General features: G+C 38.6%; 1 pseudogene; it reads right to left on the bottom strand.

Moving 5' to 3' along the window:
- Nucleotides 1–8295: 8295 nt before the first annotated feature.
- LOC109689397 (phosphatidylinositol-glycan biosynthesis class F protein-like) lies at nt 8296–14140 on the bottom strand (annotated as a pseudogene).
- Nucleotides 14141–16126: the final 1986 nt, after the last annotated feature.

Here is a 16126-nt window from a genome sequence, read left to right as displayed (position 1 = left end):
AGACACACAGATCAGAAGACAGAAAAATGCCCCATGTGCCCCAAGATACCCCAAATAACCAAACACATAATCTAAACATAGTTTATGATAAAGACAGCATTTAAAATCATCAAAGAAAACCAAGATAATACATTAAGTTGGAACTACATTTATAAGATCAATTGCTTTTCAAAAAAACCCAACAACTCAATAGGAAAGACAAATCTACAACAAATAGTACAGACTGTCCATATTGAAAAACAAAAAATTGGGCCGTATACAGAAAAGCCAAGCCAAAAACTGGAAGAAAATATGCATAATACTTCTATTTGACAAAAGACTTGTATTCAGAACACAAAGAATTCCTGTGCTGCAATATAACAATGCAATAAAACAATGTAATTTTTAAAGACTTGCTTTTAATCCAACGGAACACTTTGCTGAGTAAAAAATTATCAAATCATGCTTTATTCTAGAACTTTATAGCATTTCTGTATTCTAGTGTGGAGTGTAATTGTGGAGAAGGGTAAAGTAAACCTGAAATTCTCTCTCTCTCTCTCTTCTTGCAGTACTGGGATTTAAACTCAGGGCCTCATGCTTGCTATGCAGGTATTCTACTACCTCAGCCACTCCACAAGACCTCTGAAATTCCCTTCTGCTCATGGCCGTACTTCCTTGTCTGCATTTGTGCATTAAATCCTGAATTTACTTACTTCAAACCCTGATCAAAAGGATATGTCTTGTTTTTGACTATTTTATATCAACCTTTTATGAATTATTGTGTACTCTTCCAATAGATTCAAGCCTTTTTTTTGAGAGAGACGGGGTCTAGCTATGTAGTCCAGGCTGTCCTTAAACTCATGATCATCCTGCCTTAGCATCCTGAGTGCTGGGATTACAGGAGGTTCAAGTCTTTATTTTAGCAACATATTTTCCATTACATAATTGAATCTGTTCTTTTCTTTGGGAACACTAATTATATGTATTTGAATATCTTTCTGAAGTGACTGGTTTTCTCTATGATCACATCCATTTCATTTCGTGGTGTTTCTCCAGGCTTTACTGTAACCCTGTAGTGATTACTTTTGTTGTTTCTTATGTGGATTTTATCTTCGTAATGCTTTTCATTTGTTCTTCTCTCTCTTCACCATTGCCAAATTACTTCTCACTTCTTTTCATTGTTTTATAATCTATAGTCCATTTTAAACCTTTATATCTCTTCTTTAAAGTTTTAAAGAGTGATTGGGCTGGTGAAGTGGCTCAAGTTGTAGTACACCTGCTTAGCAAGCATGAAGCCCTGAGTTCAAACCCCAGTACCACCACCAAGAAAAAAAATTTTTTTTTTAGCCGGGCACTGTAACCCTAGCTACTTGGAGGCAGAGATCAGAAGAATCACAATTCAAAACCAGTCCAGGGGCAAATAGTTCACAAGACCCTATCTTGAAAAACCCCATCACAAAAAAAAAAAAAAAAGGGCTGGCAGAGTGGCTCACTTGGTAAAGCACCAGCAGGAATCGTAAGACCCTGAGTTCAAACCCCAGTGCCACCAAAAAAATAAAAAATAAATTAAAAATGTGATTGTCTATAATTTCTTTAAGATAATGGGGAATTCTCTGTTGAATTCCTATTAATTCCTTTTGATAGTCCTCATGGATGTATTATTCTAATCTGGCAGTTCTTAATGTCCTTAATTTCCTTTTAAAAAAACTATTTTCACACATACATCCACCAAATGTATCTTGATGATTAAATGAGAGCCTCCCTCATCAGTTAAAAAAAGTACCAGGAGAAGAGGCAGAAGGATTTGAGCTAGGGCGTGTCAGAGCCTTCTTACAGATTTGCTGCCATAAACACCCTCTCATCAAATCTGGAAACATGTTTCCTCCAGATTTTGGTTTCTAAGAGATCAACATGACACCAGGTTTTGTAATAGAATTTGACATTACACTGCTCCTTCTTCACTTCTGACAGTGTTAGGAACTAGGTAGAAGATAATTCAGGTGATTGCCAGTGTGGTTTTTTCTTTAACTCCTTGTCACCTGCTATTCTGATATGGCAAACTAAATCTCCATGGAAACGATCCCTATTTTCTCTGTGACCTCCTTTACCCAATGCCTCTGGATCTCTTCCCTTTAACTGAACGATCCCTAAGTAAGTGAGCCTTTTGGAGACCTGATGCTTTGGGAGATACCTGCATATGGTTCTGCTGAAGATGGAGTTCAGGACTGGGGATGTAGCTCAATGGTAGAGTGCCTGCTTTAGCATATGTGAAGCCCTGGGTTTGAGCTCAACTCCACCAAAAAAAATGGAGTTCATTCACCCCAATTACTGTTTTAGTTGTTTTCAGTGACTTTAGAGAAGGCTTTATTCTACCACCTTTTAAATAATAATCTTGGACTGGGAGAGTGGCTCAAGTGATAGATCACATGCCTAGCAAGCATGAGACTGTGAGCTCAAATCCCAGTATCACCAAAAAAAATTTTTTTAAGAAAATAAATATAATCTTTCTGAGTTTTGAACAGTATAGATCAAACAAAAAAGCACTATAAGGAAAAAATATTACAAAACCAATTGATTCTAATGTTACTTAAATGAACCTGGATATGGGGGTTTATTAGTAATAACAGCAGCTGACACTTATATAGAGATTTCAATGTGCAACCACTATTCTGAATGTTTTACCTACTCAGGTTGAGTACCCCTTATCTGAAATGTTTGGGACCAGAACGTTTTCTGATTTCAGGGTTTTTTTCAGATATTCTTATCAATATTATCAAATCCCATTTACACAATGAAGGATCTTGTGGATGCAATTCAAGTCTAAACAGGAAATTTGGTTATGCTTCACTTGCATCTTATACACATATCCTGCAGGTAATTTTGTACAACATTTTTTGTGCACTTGTGTTTCAACTTCAACCCACTTGTGACATGCTGGTGTTCAAGAAGTTTCAGATTTTGTAGCATTTTATATTTTGGGATTAGGGATGTTCATCTGTTTTATACATTTAATTCTCATGTCAGTCTGTGAGGTAAGTATTATTGTCTCATTTTGTAGTTGAGGAAATTGAGGCACCGAGAGCACCAGTGACTTGCCCGAGTTCACAGAGAGCTGTTGATGGAGCCAGGAGCCAAGCCCAAGCAATTTCCTATAGTCCCTGCTCTAGTCACCATGCTCTTGCCTCTCATTCATTGCAAAATGAATGACTAAAGAATTCAAACCAGTACGACCAAAGCGACTCACCAAGGTAGTTCTTAAATGCTGTATGGTTGGGAAAGGTCAGGGATTTGGTAATATTGACATTCTCATTCTCACTCTAGAGACAGCCCGCTTTCAGTCTGTTGAAAGTGTACTCCTTTCCTAATAAGCCTTACTATCCCTCACTACAAAGAAGAAAAAAGTATTAAGCTCACCTGTCATCCAACTGCAGGAGGAGATATAATTGTCATATGAGAAAAAGTAAAGGTAATTCCATCAGAATAGCAGAAAGAAAAATGCCAGGTCTGGGAAAAAGAGAACTGATTTCTTTTGAAATGACAGCCAGATGTTTTCATTTTGAGGCATGGTTTCAGATTTGCTTCGCATTTGTGGTATAGCAGGAGGAACAGGTAATATGCCTATTTATTGCCTCTCAACTCCAAATCTACCTGTTTTGCTTGTGTTACTTTGGGCTGGACTTATAAACATTCTGCTTTGCTGGCTGGCACAAAGTTTAGACTTTGTCAGTAGAGGGTATAGGAGGAACCACGCATGACCATAGACAGAAAAACTTCTTAGTTCTGGTGTGCTGTTCTATTTCTGTTTATTTTTATTTTAGTATTTACTGATGTGGCTGTCAGCAGATCAACTTTTAAGAACCTGGTAGTACTCACCCTACTAAGGTGCTTCCTGTGAACCAGTTCTGGCCCAGCTACGCCATCCACAAGCTCTTCTTCATCCAAAAAGCCATTCCCTGTGGAATAACTCCAGACTGCTGGCCTTCTGTAGTAGACTTTTCTATCACCCTCCAAATCATCCCCTCACCAACTCCATCTCCCTGGCAAATCTCTTCTTCACTAACACGGTGTGTGTTCCTGTGGTAGTTATAGTCTCTCTAATGAGGTCTGGATCTCAGCTCTGGAGAGAATGGTCTTCTATTCTTTTATTTCTCCCTCTTACACTTCCCAGGGTAGATAAGAGGTGATGTTTGTATTTTAGGAATTACAGAATGATATATTTATTGTTTCAGATTCTGAGACCAGGAATAAAATGGAGGTCAAAGATGGAAATTCTGAAGAAAAAGATTCAGTGAGAGATGTACCAGAAAGACTCCAAAGGCAGATCTCCAGGAATTTGAGTTAGTTGAAACCAGTGATCTTGAGTACTGGATATTGAGGCATTCGGTAATGCCCTTAGATGATGTGGTAAGACATCTCCCTTCCCAAATGAGAATTTCAGGGGAGCGAATCTCATTGCAAGAGAGAGCGGTCATAGATGTCATGAAGGAGAAAAAATACTTTCTGCAGGAGAGAGCTCCCATAGATAGGCGATCTGAGGACAAAGCTTCAAACAGAAGTCAGGACTGAGTGAACACCAGAATGTTCATAACATAAAAAAGACCTTTCACCAGGGCTCAAATCTGATCATACATCAGATAATTCACATAAAAAATAAATCATATGTATGTCATGAAGGTGGAAAAGACTTCAGCCAGAGCTCTTTTCTGCTTGGACATAAGAGAATTCACAGTAGAGAGATTCCCTATGAATTTAAGGGATATGGGAAGTCCTGTAAGGGAAGCTCAAAACTTGTTCTTCGCCAAAGAATCCAGAGTGGACAGAAGGCATACATATACAGTGAATGTTGAAAGGCTCACAAATCAAAGCTCAGATGTTATTATACAACACAGAATTCACACTGGAGAGAAGACCTTCAAGTGTGATAAATGTGAAAAGTCCTTCAGGCAGCATTCTTGCCTTACTGACTATCAGAGACTCCATAGTGGAGAGAAACCCTATAAATGTCAAGTGTGGGAAATCCTTCAGCAGACGCACAGCTTTTCTTAAACATTGGAGACTACATGCTGGAAAGTAACCTGAATGTGAAAAAAGCTTCTGACTTGGACCTTATCAAATAACAGAGAATTTATAGGGAAGAAAAATCTTATGAATGTACTGAGTATGGAAAAACTTTCTGGGAGGTTCAGATCTAATTTGGCATTAGATCATTCATAAAGGAGAAAAGTCCATGAATGCTTTGAATGTGGGAAAGCCTTTTAGTCAGAAGTCATACCTCATTACACATCAGCAAATTCATACTAGAGAGAGGCCTTATCAGTGCAGTGAATGTGGGAAACCTTCAGGCAGGGTTTTCTCCTTATTCAACATCAAAGAATCTACAGTGGTGAGAAGCCCTATGAATGTAAGGAATGTGCCTTACTGAGCATCAGAGACTTCATACTGGAGAGAAACTTGAAAAAAATCTGACAAAGCTTTCAGCAAGGATGAAGAACTTAGGGAAGAGCAGAAAGAATCTAAGAGAGCCTTCAAAAAGGATTCATTCTAATTGGAAGCTGAAACCTAACGAATGTAGGAAAATCCTAATGGAGACCACATCTTACTGTACTATAGAGGATTTTTATGGTTCAAAAAAATATTTAAAACCAGGTGCTGGTGGCTCACACCTATAATCCCTGCTACTCAGGAGGCACACATCATGAGGATTGTGGTTCAAAGCCAGCCTGGGCAAATAGTTCATGAGACCCTATCGTGAAAAAACCCTGCACAAAAAAAGGAGGGTTGGTGGAGTTGCTCAATGTGTAGGCCCTGAGTTCAAATCCCAGTACTGCAAAAAAAATATTTTAAGGCAGAAAAACATTAAGAAAGTCTGTTGGGTAAAAAACATACAAATGTAACCAAGTGGGAAAGCTAAAACTTCTTGGACATTAATGGTCTTTTCCTACCATAGAGTTGACACTGGAGTATAGTCCCCAGGATGTTTTCAGGGATTTCTACCATTATTAAATGACTAAAAATCACTGTGGTATCAACCCCAAAACTAAAGGAGACATTTCAATTGTGGCTACCTACTCCAGTGATGAGTATAAATCTGCTTAAACATCAGAGACTACATGCTGGAAAACAACTTGAATATAAAAAAGCTTACTCTAGAGTGGTTAAATCTTTCTCTGAGATAAATTCTTCCCTTTAGAAATGTATTTTGTTCCTAGTCCCCTGTTTTCTTCCATACAAAAATATATTAAGCTGGATTCTAGCATAGGGAAAGTCACAACACAGTAACTGAAGGCCAGAACACAAGAGCTAAGCCAGGTGTTCCAGAGTCATCACTATGAGTAGTGTTAGGAATGAAAGCTCAGGAGACAGAACAGCAGGTCCTGGGACAGAATCAGTCTGAGGACCAGAGCTGAGCACTTAGATGGCTTTGTTGGTGGAAAGTAGAAGAAAACCTCTACTTGGAAAGATCAGATAATTAGGGAGAGCATTTTGTCTTGAACTCAAACCATTTATTTGAGAACTGAGGTGTCTACATGTGGGGGAGGGGAGAGAGAGAGAGAGAGAGAGAGAGAGAGAGAGAGAAGTCATAATTTAATTTGGTAACTGGTAATGGTAATTAGGACCTGCTTGATTGCACTGGCTCTGCCTATCTGTGCAATTAGACTCAATTGTCAAATCCTTCCTTACCCTAAAATGCTGGCAGATTGTGTACTAGTTTACGTGACTCAGCAGATAAGAAAGCTACCAAAAAGAGACTATGTAAGAGAAGAATTTCAACCTGACATCTTCCCTTAGTGGGAGTACTAGCAAGATCCATACAGGGGTCTCGGATTCTCACCTGGGGTGATTTTGTAATCACCCCCCTCCCGTGGGGACAGTTAGCAGTGTCTGGATACATTTTCATTTTCACAACTAGGAGGACACTACTGGCCTCTATAACCAAATATATTGCTAAATAGCTTACAGTGCACAGCCCTCCCACAGCAAAGAGGTATCTGGCCCCAAATGCCAATAGTTGAGAAAGCCGGTCCAAGGATATTTAGGATATTTAAACCAGCATTGCAGTGTGAGATGGGCAGTGGCAGTACAACTCCGGGGGAATCCAGAGCCCGACAAAAACCTTCAGATTGACAAACTGCTTCAAGAGCGGCTGTAGTGGAGGAAGTACAGAGTTAGATGTGTTTGAATCCTAGTGTAAATGCCACATGTAGTACACCTAGAGTAAATGACCTCCCATGCTTATTTTCCTCTAAATAAAATGGTGATAAAATAGTCTGTCTCATGAGGTAATCATGAAACTTGAATACGAATAGGCTGAAATTTTCAAGGGTCATCTGGAGCTAAACTTTAAACAAAAGATGAAGTATTTTCAAGCAAAATGTAACTGTAACATGTATAAGGTAGAGTGGTGCCTTGTGGCTGGTGAGAAGAATAAGGCCTACCCCACCACCTCCCAGAGGGGCTTCCTGAACAGTAGTGGGAGCTCCTGAAATGGAAGAGACCACTGAGTGAAAGCTGGCTGCTTGCAGATGTGTGGTGTGGGGCTCCAGAAGCCGGCCTACCCCACCACCTGCCTCAAAAGCTTACCTCTTTAGTAATCTCATATAAGCTAATAACCTTTTCAAATGAGAACATGTGAAAATGTGTTTGGGAATGAAAAGGAATTCAAAATAGTTATCCTGATAACCTTGGATCAAAAATTAAAGACATTTAATATTTTTGAGTTTTGCCAGATTATAAGTAATCAAATCCTGTAGCTAATTGGAATAGTTTAGCATTTTAATTTTATAAAAGAAAGGAACTGGAAGCTAGGCATGGTGACACAGGCCTGTAACAGAAGGAAAGAAGGAAAAAAAAAGAAAGGAAAGAAGGTAAGGAGAAAGGGAGGAAGGACTAAATTGGGAATTTATTCTAGAAAGTCTGTCTCTAACTCTTCTATCTATCAGTAGAATGCTGTACAGTGAGAGCCGATCTTTCTAAGGATAAGCAGGATGCCGAAAGGAACTTGGGAATTTAATGCAGTACTTTCCAGCTTTGTAGGCATCAGGCCCTCTTCTTCACTCCCCTATGTCCTGTGTGTTCATTTATTTTTTTTCTATTATAAGTACTTTATTTAGACTAGAAAGTACAATCTCTCAGGGTTTCATATTTTAAAAGGCTACAATCATATCATGTTTAAACTACATTAAAAAAAACAGTCCTGTAAATTGAATGAATTGCTTGTCTTTGACCATATACATTTCTGCATAGTCCTTATGGGATCTGCACAAAGAATGTCTTCTCCCTTGCTCCTCTTAGTTGTTCTTGTACGTAAGTTGCTTTCTATTCCAGTATATCCAGAGTAAGTGAAATAACGAGGCCAGCCACATAGCCAAAGGTCGCTCTGAGTATACAGCCATGGCTGCCATGGTCTTTCCCAATCCAGTGGAATAAGAAATGTGCCAAGCCATGCTCCTACAAAACTAGAAATTGTAGTGATCTGGGGACTGTGCTCCCTAACAGATGTAACTCCATTTCTACTGAAAACTCTTAGCCATGCTTTGAGGTTTGATCTTAACAAACATAAACAAGACCCAGTAGTAAAACTAGACAAAATAACTGGAAATAAAAATGTTTCCAGCACCAACTCTGTTAGCGGTGCTCCATATAGAACAAAAATCACATCAAGGAAGACACAAGCCATAAAAAGGTAGGTGCAGCATTTCAAAAATCTGGTTACCTTATATGATAATGAGCTTCTTTTAGAGGATTCTTTTACTTTCACTACTAAATATAATAGGAGACTGACAGCAGTTACATGCCGGGAACTTAGAGAGAACCTCTAAGTGGGTGGGCATTAAAAAGAAAGACTCAGTCAAGTTGAAATTTGGAAGCAAGGGGGAAGCTGAGGTTCTGAGAGAGGACGCAGACCCAGAGTTCCCCACTCCCTCAGTGTTTTTTTGTTGTTGTTGTTCATATGTGCATACAATGTTTGGGTCATTTCTCCCCCCCTCCATCTGCAAATAGGGATATTTTGACAGTTTCTTAACCTATTTGTATTCCTTTTATTCCTTCTTCTTGCCTAATTGCTCTGGCTAGGAATTCCAGTATTATGTTGAATAGGAGTGGAGATAGTGGGCATCCTTGTCTCGTTCCTGATTTTAGAGGGAATGGTTTCAGTTTTTCTCCATTAAGTATAATGCTGGCTGTAGGTTTGTCATATATAGCTTTTATAATGTTGAAGTACTTTCCTTCTATTCCTAGTTTTCTTAGAACTTTTATCATGAAATGGTGTTGGATCTTATCAAAGGCTTTTTCTGCATCTATTGAGATGATCAAGTGGTTTTTGTCTTTGCTTCTGTTAATGTGGTTTATTACGTTCATTGATTTTCATATGTTGAACCACCCCTGCATTCCTGGGATGAAGCCTACTTGGTCGTGGTGAATAATCTTTTTGATGTGTTGTTGAATTCGGTTTGCCATTATTTTATTGAGGATTTTTGCATCAATGTTCATTAAGGAGATTGGCCTATAGTTCTCCTTTTTGGAGGTGTCTTTGCCTGGTTTTGGGATAAGTGTAATACTGGCTTCATAAAATGTGTTAGACAGTTTTCATTCCCTTTCTATTTTGTGGAACAGTTTAAGGAGGGTTGGTAACAGTTCTTCTTTAAAGGTCTGATAGAATTCAGCAGAGAATCCATCAGGTCCTGGACTTTTCTTTTTGGGGAGACTCTTGATTGGTGCTTCATTTTCATTTTGTGTTATAGATCTATTCAGGTGATTAATTTCCTCTTGGTTCAGTTTTGGATGATCATATGTATCTAGAAATCTGTCCTTTTCTTTAAGATTTTCAAATTCATTTGAATATAGGTTCTCAAAGTAGTCTCTAATGATTTCCTGGACTTCCATGGTGTTTGTTATTATCTCCCCTTTTGCATTCCTGATTCTACTAATTTGGGTTTTTTCTCTCCTCATTTTAGTCAGGTTTGCCAGGGGTCTATCGATCTTGTTTATTTTTTCAAGGAACCAACTTTTTGTTTCATTAATTCTTTGTATGGTTTTTTTGGTTTCTATTTCGTTGATTTCAGCTCTTATTTTTATTATTTCTCTCCTTCTATTTGTTTTGGGATTTGCTTGTTCTTGTTTTTCTAGGTGTTTGAGATGTATCATTAGGTCATCGATTTGGGATCTTTCAGTCTTTTTAATACATGCACTCATGGCTATAAACTTTCCTCTCAGGACTGCCTTTGCTGTGTCCCATAGGTTTCGGTAGGTTGTGTTTTCATTTTCATTGACTTCCAGGAACTTTTTAATTTCCTCTTTTATTTCATCAATGATCCACTGTTCATTAAGTAATGAGTTATTCAGTTTCCAGTGTTTGCATGTTTTTTGTCTTTACTTTTATTGTTGAGTTCTAGTTTTATTGCATTGTGATCAGATAGAATGCATGGTATAATTTCTATTTTCTTATATTTGCTAAGGGTTGCTTTGTGCCCTAGGATATGATCTATTTTGGAGAAGATTCCATGGGCTGCTGAGAAGAATGTATATTGTGTAGAAGTTGGATGAAATGTTCTGTAGACATAAAGTAGGTCAAGTATGATCTATTGTATATTTTAGATCTAGGATTTCTTTATTGATTTTTTGTTTGGATGACCTATCTATTGATGATAATGGGGTGTTAAAGTCTCCCACAACCACTATGTTGGAGTTAATATATGCTTTTAGTTCCTTCAGGGTATGTTTGATGAATTTGGGTGCGTTGACATTGGGTACATATAGGTTGATAATTGTTATTTCCTTTTGGTCTATTTCCCCTTTTATTAGAATGGAATGTCCTTCTTTATCTTGTTTGATCAATGTAGGTTTCAAGTCTACTTTGTCAGAGATAAGTATTGCTTCTCCTGCCTGTTTTCAGGAGCCATTGGCTTGGTAAATCTTCTTCCAGCCTTTCATCCTAAGCCTATGCTTATTTCTGTTGGTAATATGGGTCTCCTGTAAGCAATAAATTGTTGGATCTTCCTTTTTAATCCAGTTTATCAAACGGTGCCTTTTGATGGGGGAATTAAGTCCATTAATATTAAGTATTAGTAATGATAGGTATGTGGTGATTCCTGTCATTTAGTTGTCTTAGTTGTTTGAAGGTTTGATTGTGTGTACCTAAGTTGAGGTTACTCTCTACTTTCTTGCTTGTTCTTTTCCTGTAGTTTGGTGCTTTCATGGTTATGTTGGGTTTCACTTTCTGTGTGCAGAATCCCTTGAAGAATCTTTTGTAGTGGCAGCTTTGTGGTCACATATTGTTTTAGTTTCTGCTTATCGTGGAAGACTTTTATTGCTCTATCTATTTTGAATGATAGTTTTGCTGGATAGAGTATCCTGGGGTTGAAGTTATTTTCATTCAGTGCCCCAAGCTCTTCTTGCTTTTAGTGTTTCTGTTGAGAAGTCTGATTTGATTTTGATGGGTTTACCTTTGTATGTTATTTGTTTTTTCTCTCTTACAGACTTCAATATTCTTTCTCTAGTTTCTGTACTTGTTGTTTTAATGATGATATGCCATGGGGTAGTTCTATTTTGATCTGGTCTGTTTGGTGTTCTGGAGGCCTCTTGCATCTGTATGGGAATAGATTTCTCTAGATTTGGGAAATTCTCTGTTATTATTTTGTTGAATATATTGCGCATTCCCTTTGCTTGCACCTCTTCTCCTTATGCCCATGATTCTCAGGTTTGGTCTTTTGATGGAATCGGTGAGTTCTTGCATTTTCCTTTCGGAGGGCTTGAGTTCTTTAATTAATAGTTCTTAGGTTTTTTCTTTAATTACCATTTCATCTTTGAGTTCCGAGATTCTGTCTTCTGCTTGTTCTGTTCTGCTGGATTGGCCTTCCATTTTGTTTTACAATTCTCTTTCATTCTTTTTTCTGAGGTTTTCCATATCCTGAGTCATTTCCTCTTTAATGTTGTCTACTTTCGTCCTGAGTTCATTTTTCTCTTTATTAATAGTGCTCTTTGTTTCACTTTGGTGTTTATACAGTGCTTCTATGGTTTCTTTTATTTCTTCTTGTGCTTTTTCAAATTCTCTATTTTTGTTGTCTTGGAATCTTTTGAGTGTCTCCTGTACATTTTGGTTGACCATATCCAGTATCATCTCTATAAAATTCTCATTGAATACCTGTAGTATTTCTTCTTTTAGATTGTTCTTGTGGGTTTCATTGGGTTCTTTGGCATAGTTTATCTTCAGTTTGTTCAAGTCTGGATCTGAGTATCTGTTTTCTTCATTTCCCTCTGGTCCCTGTACTAATTTTTTGCTGTGGGGAAACTGGTTTCCCTGTTTTTTCTGTCTTCCCATCATTGCCCTTGGTGTTGTTATTGTCCCTGTACTGTGTGCAATTAAGTATTTTCTAGCTTGTAATAATAACAATGGTGATATTTAGAATGGAAGGGTGAGAGGAGATGGAAAGCAAAGAAGTTAAAGAAAAAGGGAAAAACAAACAAACAAGTAGAAAAAAACAAAACAAACAACAAAAAAGTTTCAAAGATATAAACAGGGAGAGATAGTGTACTAATCAACAGGAAGCTGAACAGGCATTACAGAGACAGAGAGAGGAGTGAAAATAAAAAATAAAAATAAAAATAAATAAATGAAAACAATTAAAATAAATAAATAAACAAATAAATAAAAATCTTCAAGTTCAAATGCAATAAAGTTTCAGTCTTAATAATTTTGGTGTTCGTCCCTCAGCCTCCAATCCTGGAGATGGTGTCTCAGAAGTAGTTCTGTCATTGTCTCATCAAAGGGGAAAAAAAACTAAAACAACACAAAACAAAAAAAAACCCCACAAAGTGTCCCAATTTCAAATGCAATACAGTTTTTAAGTTTTTCAGCATGCAGGTATAGTTCGGTTGTTGTCTCATCAAAGGTAGGGAGAGAGAAAAAAGAGTCTGGAGACAGTTCTGTGAATGTCTATCTGAGGCTGTGGCTAACCTGCCTGCTGCTGTCAGCCTGCTGCTGCTGGAGGCGTTATTTATGCAGATCTCAGGAGTGAGCTTAACACTCACCTGGCCCTGCAGCCTATGCTTACTCAGAGTTCTCCTGGGCACGACCACCACTGCTACAAGCATTCCCCTTTCCAAGCACACTGGGGGAGGTGACACTGCACCCGCTTTCTCAGGCTGGCGTGTTTATTTACAGTTCCCGTGGGAAGTGGGCCTTCCCCCCTCTCCTATGGAGTTTTCCTCCCACCGCCGCTTTTACAAGCTTTCCCACTTCTGGCTGCTGGGTGTGTGCCGCCACTCCTGCCTTCTCCAACTGGCTTGTTGTGAGGGATTTCCCCTCCCCCCTCTTCAGCACTCAGGGTGCCCCGCCCTCTTTGCTATGTGTCTTTTTTGTTGTTATTGCTTATTATTCAGTTTTTTTTCTTTTTTCCCTGGGTGGGGGTCAGTCTGTCCAGGGGGCCATGCTGATCTGTGGGAGTACCCAGTGCTGCTTAGCTCACCTTGTGGTCTGCGTCTTCCCAAGCCATCTGGGTGCTGGCATCTGGCAGCAGTGCAGGAGCCCTCCTGGTTTCTCCATTTAACGTGAAGTGGGGATGCTATGCGCAGGCTGTAGGTGTGGAGGGGTCAAAGTTTTGCCTCTTCTTGGTGGTTTTTCCTGTAAGGTGTATCTCCAACATCTCTCCAAGATTTCACTATAGGAGGCACGCTTTCTGCTTCCTCCCTCTAGCCACCATCTTGGAATCCCTCCCTCAGTGTTTATTGAGTTGCTGTGCATAGCCATTGATCATGAAGCATATGTGGTTTAATAGTTAACTTCTGGGCAAAACAGATATATTTTTAAATTTCTGTGCTCTGAAAAACAGCACATCGCATTATTGAATACAGAAACAATCATGTGTGCAAGGAATTCATGGTTCTTAGAACAATGCTGGGAGGACACCATCTGCAGTATCACATCCCGTAACCAGATACTCAGTCTTCCAAGTAATCTGGCCGCAAGTTCATGAACTTCTGATACTCATTACACAGCATTGTCTTCAACATTTACAAAAACAGAGCAGATGCACAACCACACCGAGTGTGTTTCCAATATTGAGATGTTCTCCAAGAAGAATGATGGAATGAAGATGCTTAGGATAACTGAATATGTGGATAAAAGATGGTTATACAATAGTCCCTTGATATCCATATTTTTCATGGTGTCTTCTTGGATGGCTATGTAGCTCTTCTGCCTGCGGAAGGGAAGAGAGGCTACTGCCTCCCACCATCCTGTGCTACCAGTTGCCATGGCCCTTCCACAGTGCTGTCCTGTGTTTTGTTGTTGTCGTTGTTGTTTTATTTTTACATGAATTGTTTCATTACATACAAAACCAAACATACAATCATTATAACAGCAAATAAGCATGCTGAATATTTTCAAGCATGTGCCCTGTACATATAAATATAAATAATAAATAGTGCTTCTCTACTGTCTTGAAATACAGTACCACCAACAGTTCATATTTTTATGTAACTACTCAAGTAATAGATTGTGTTTACCAAAATACATTTATTAAAGAATAATAATAATTAAAAAAAAGAATAATCAGTTCTTTTTTGCTAATCAAATGTATGTGCAACCTACCAGTCAATCTTCTGGTGGGCATGACATAACCAGACCAAGGTACTGAATTCCAGCCCAAAGCAAATAACTTAATATTTTCATTAGTCTTCTTAGTTTTTTATGGGCGGATATATAATTTGTCTTGGATTTTTTTTTTGTTTGTAATATTTTACTTGAAGACCCCATACTGAATACTGAAAACAATCATTTCATCCTTCATGAAACATGAGTTAAATTGAGGGTACTGGAATTTTGAAAGCAGAGGGAAATTTTTGTAACAGAATGGAAATGTTTTCCACTGTGAATGTTGAAGTAAAAGTTATTCAAGAAATACTCATTGACTGCCTAATATGTATCCATTGTTAGATGGGCTAGAGGACAGTCATTGTTATTCCAGCAACTTATAGTCCAATGGAGGCTAAGAGAGGACAAAAGGGCTACTCTCAAACAAGTAGACAATTCATGAATCTAAAGCCTATTCAAACCTTTTATGGGTAGCAGAAATTAAGGTAGCAGTGTCCAATTTGTAAAGCTGAATTCTGCAGAACTAGCTGTTAGGGAACAGCCTACGTCTGAAAAAGAGCTTAAAGGTTGGAGGATTGCCTTCATGTGAGCTTAGACAGACAACTAAAGAACTAAACTCCAGGAGGACCAAAATGGAGAGAAAAGCAGTCTAATAATCTCTCTGAGGAAAGGGGCCAGGAGAGATTTCTTCACATAATTATTTCAAAGGAAATAAGAGGGTTACTACCAGTCTCAGGGAAGAGCATGTGAGTACAATGCAGGAAGTGAATGTTATCCAACAACTTGCCAGTTCAGCCCATTTTCTTGATTTTTGTTATGCACTTAATTAAGGTGAGGCTACCTTCATCTCTTGCTTATTTACCATGCCTCCCTGCTTCCAACCCCTCTCTCCAGGGTGGCCTAAATGATCTTTCTTCAGAACAAATCTATTAGTGCTACTCTCTCTCTAAACTTCGGCAGTGGTTTTCCACTAACTTCAGCCTGAAGTCAAAAGTCCTTAAATCAACACATATATTCTGATCTGGCTCAGTTCATCCACTTATTCCAGACATATTTAATGAGCTCTTTATATGTGTCAGGCACTGGGGACTATAAAGAAGTGAGCACACATAGATAACCATCTCTTCTCTGGTGGGAAGACTATAATCATAAAATTACAACCATGATAAAGGGCAGAAAGGAGAGGCATATGATGCTTCAATGGAGAATTAGACCTAGTTGGGGTTAGCATTTACCCAGAACCCTCTGTAATTCCCCCAAGGCCTACTCAGGCCCCCTTGTCCTGTGATTTTTCAACAAGCTGTTCCCTTTCAGGAATGTGTGCACCCCCCCTTCCTAGCTCTTTTTTTTCTTTTTTCTTTTTGCAGTACTGGGGTTTGAACTCAGGGCCTACACCTTGAGCCACTCCACCAGCCTTTTTTTTTGATGGGTTCTTTTTTTTTCCCCCCAGATAGGGTCTCACAAACTATTTGCCTGGGCTGGCTTCAAACCACGATCTTCCTGATCTCTGCCTTCTAAGTAGCAAAGATTACAGGCGTGAGCCACCAGTGTCAGGCA

Source organism: Castor canadensis, chromosome 11, assembly GCF_047511655.1.
Source record: "Castor canadensis chromosome 11, mCasCan1.hap1v2, whole genome shotgun sequence".
NCBI classification, from domain to species: Eukaryota; Metazoa; Chordata; class Mammalia; order Rodentia; family Castoridae; genus Castor; species Castor canadensis.
Note: the sequence above shows the minus strand (reverse complement) of the source record. Positions and strands in the feature narration are given on the sequence as shown.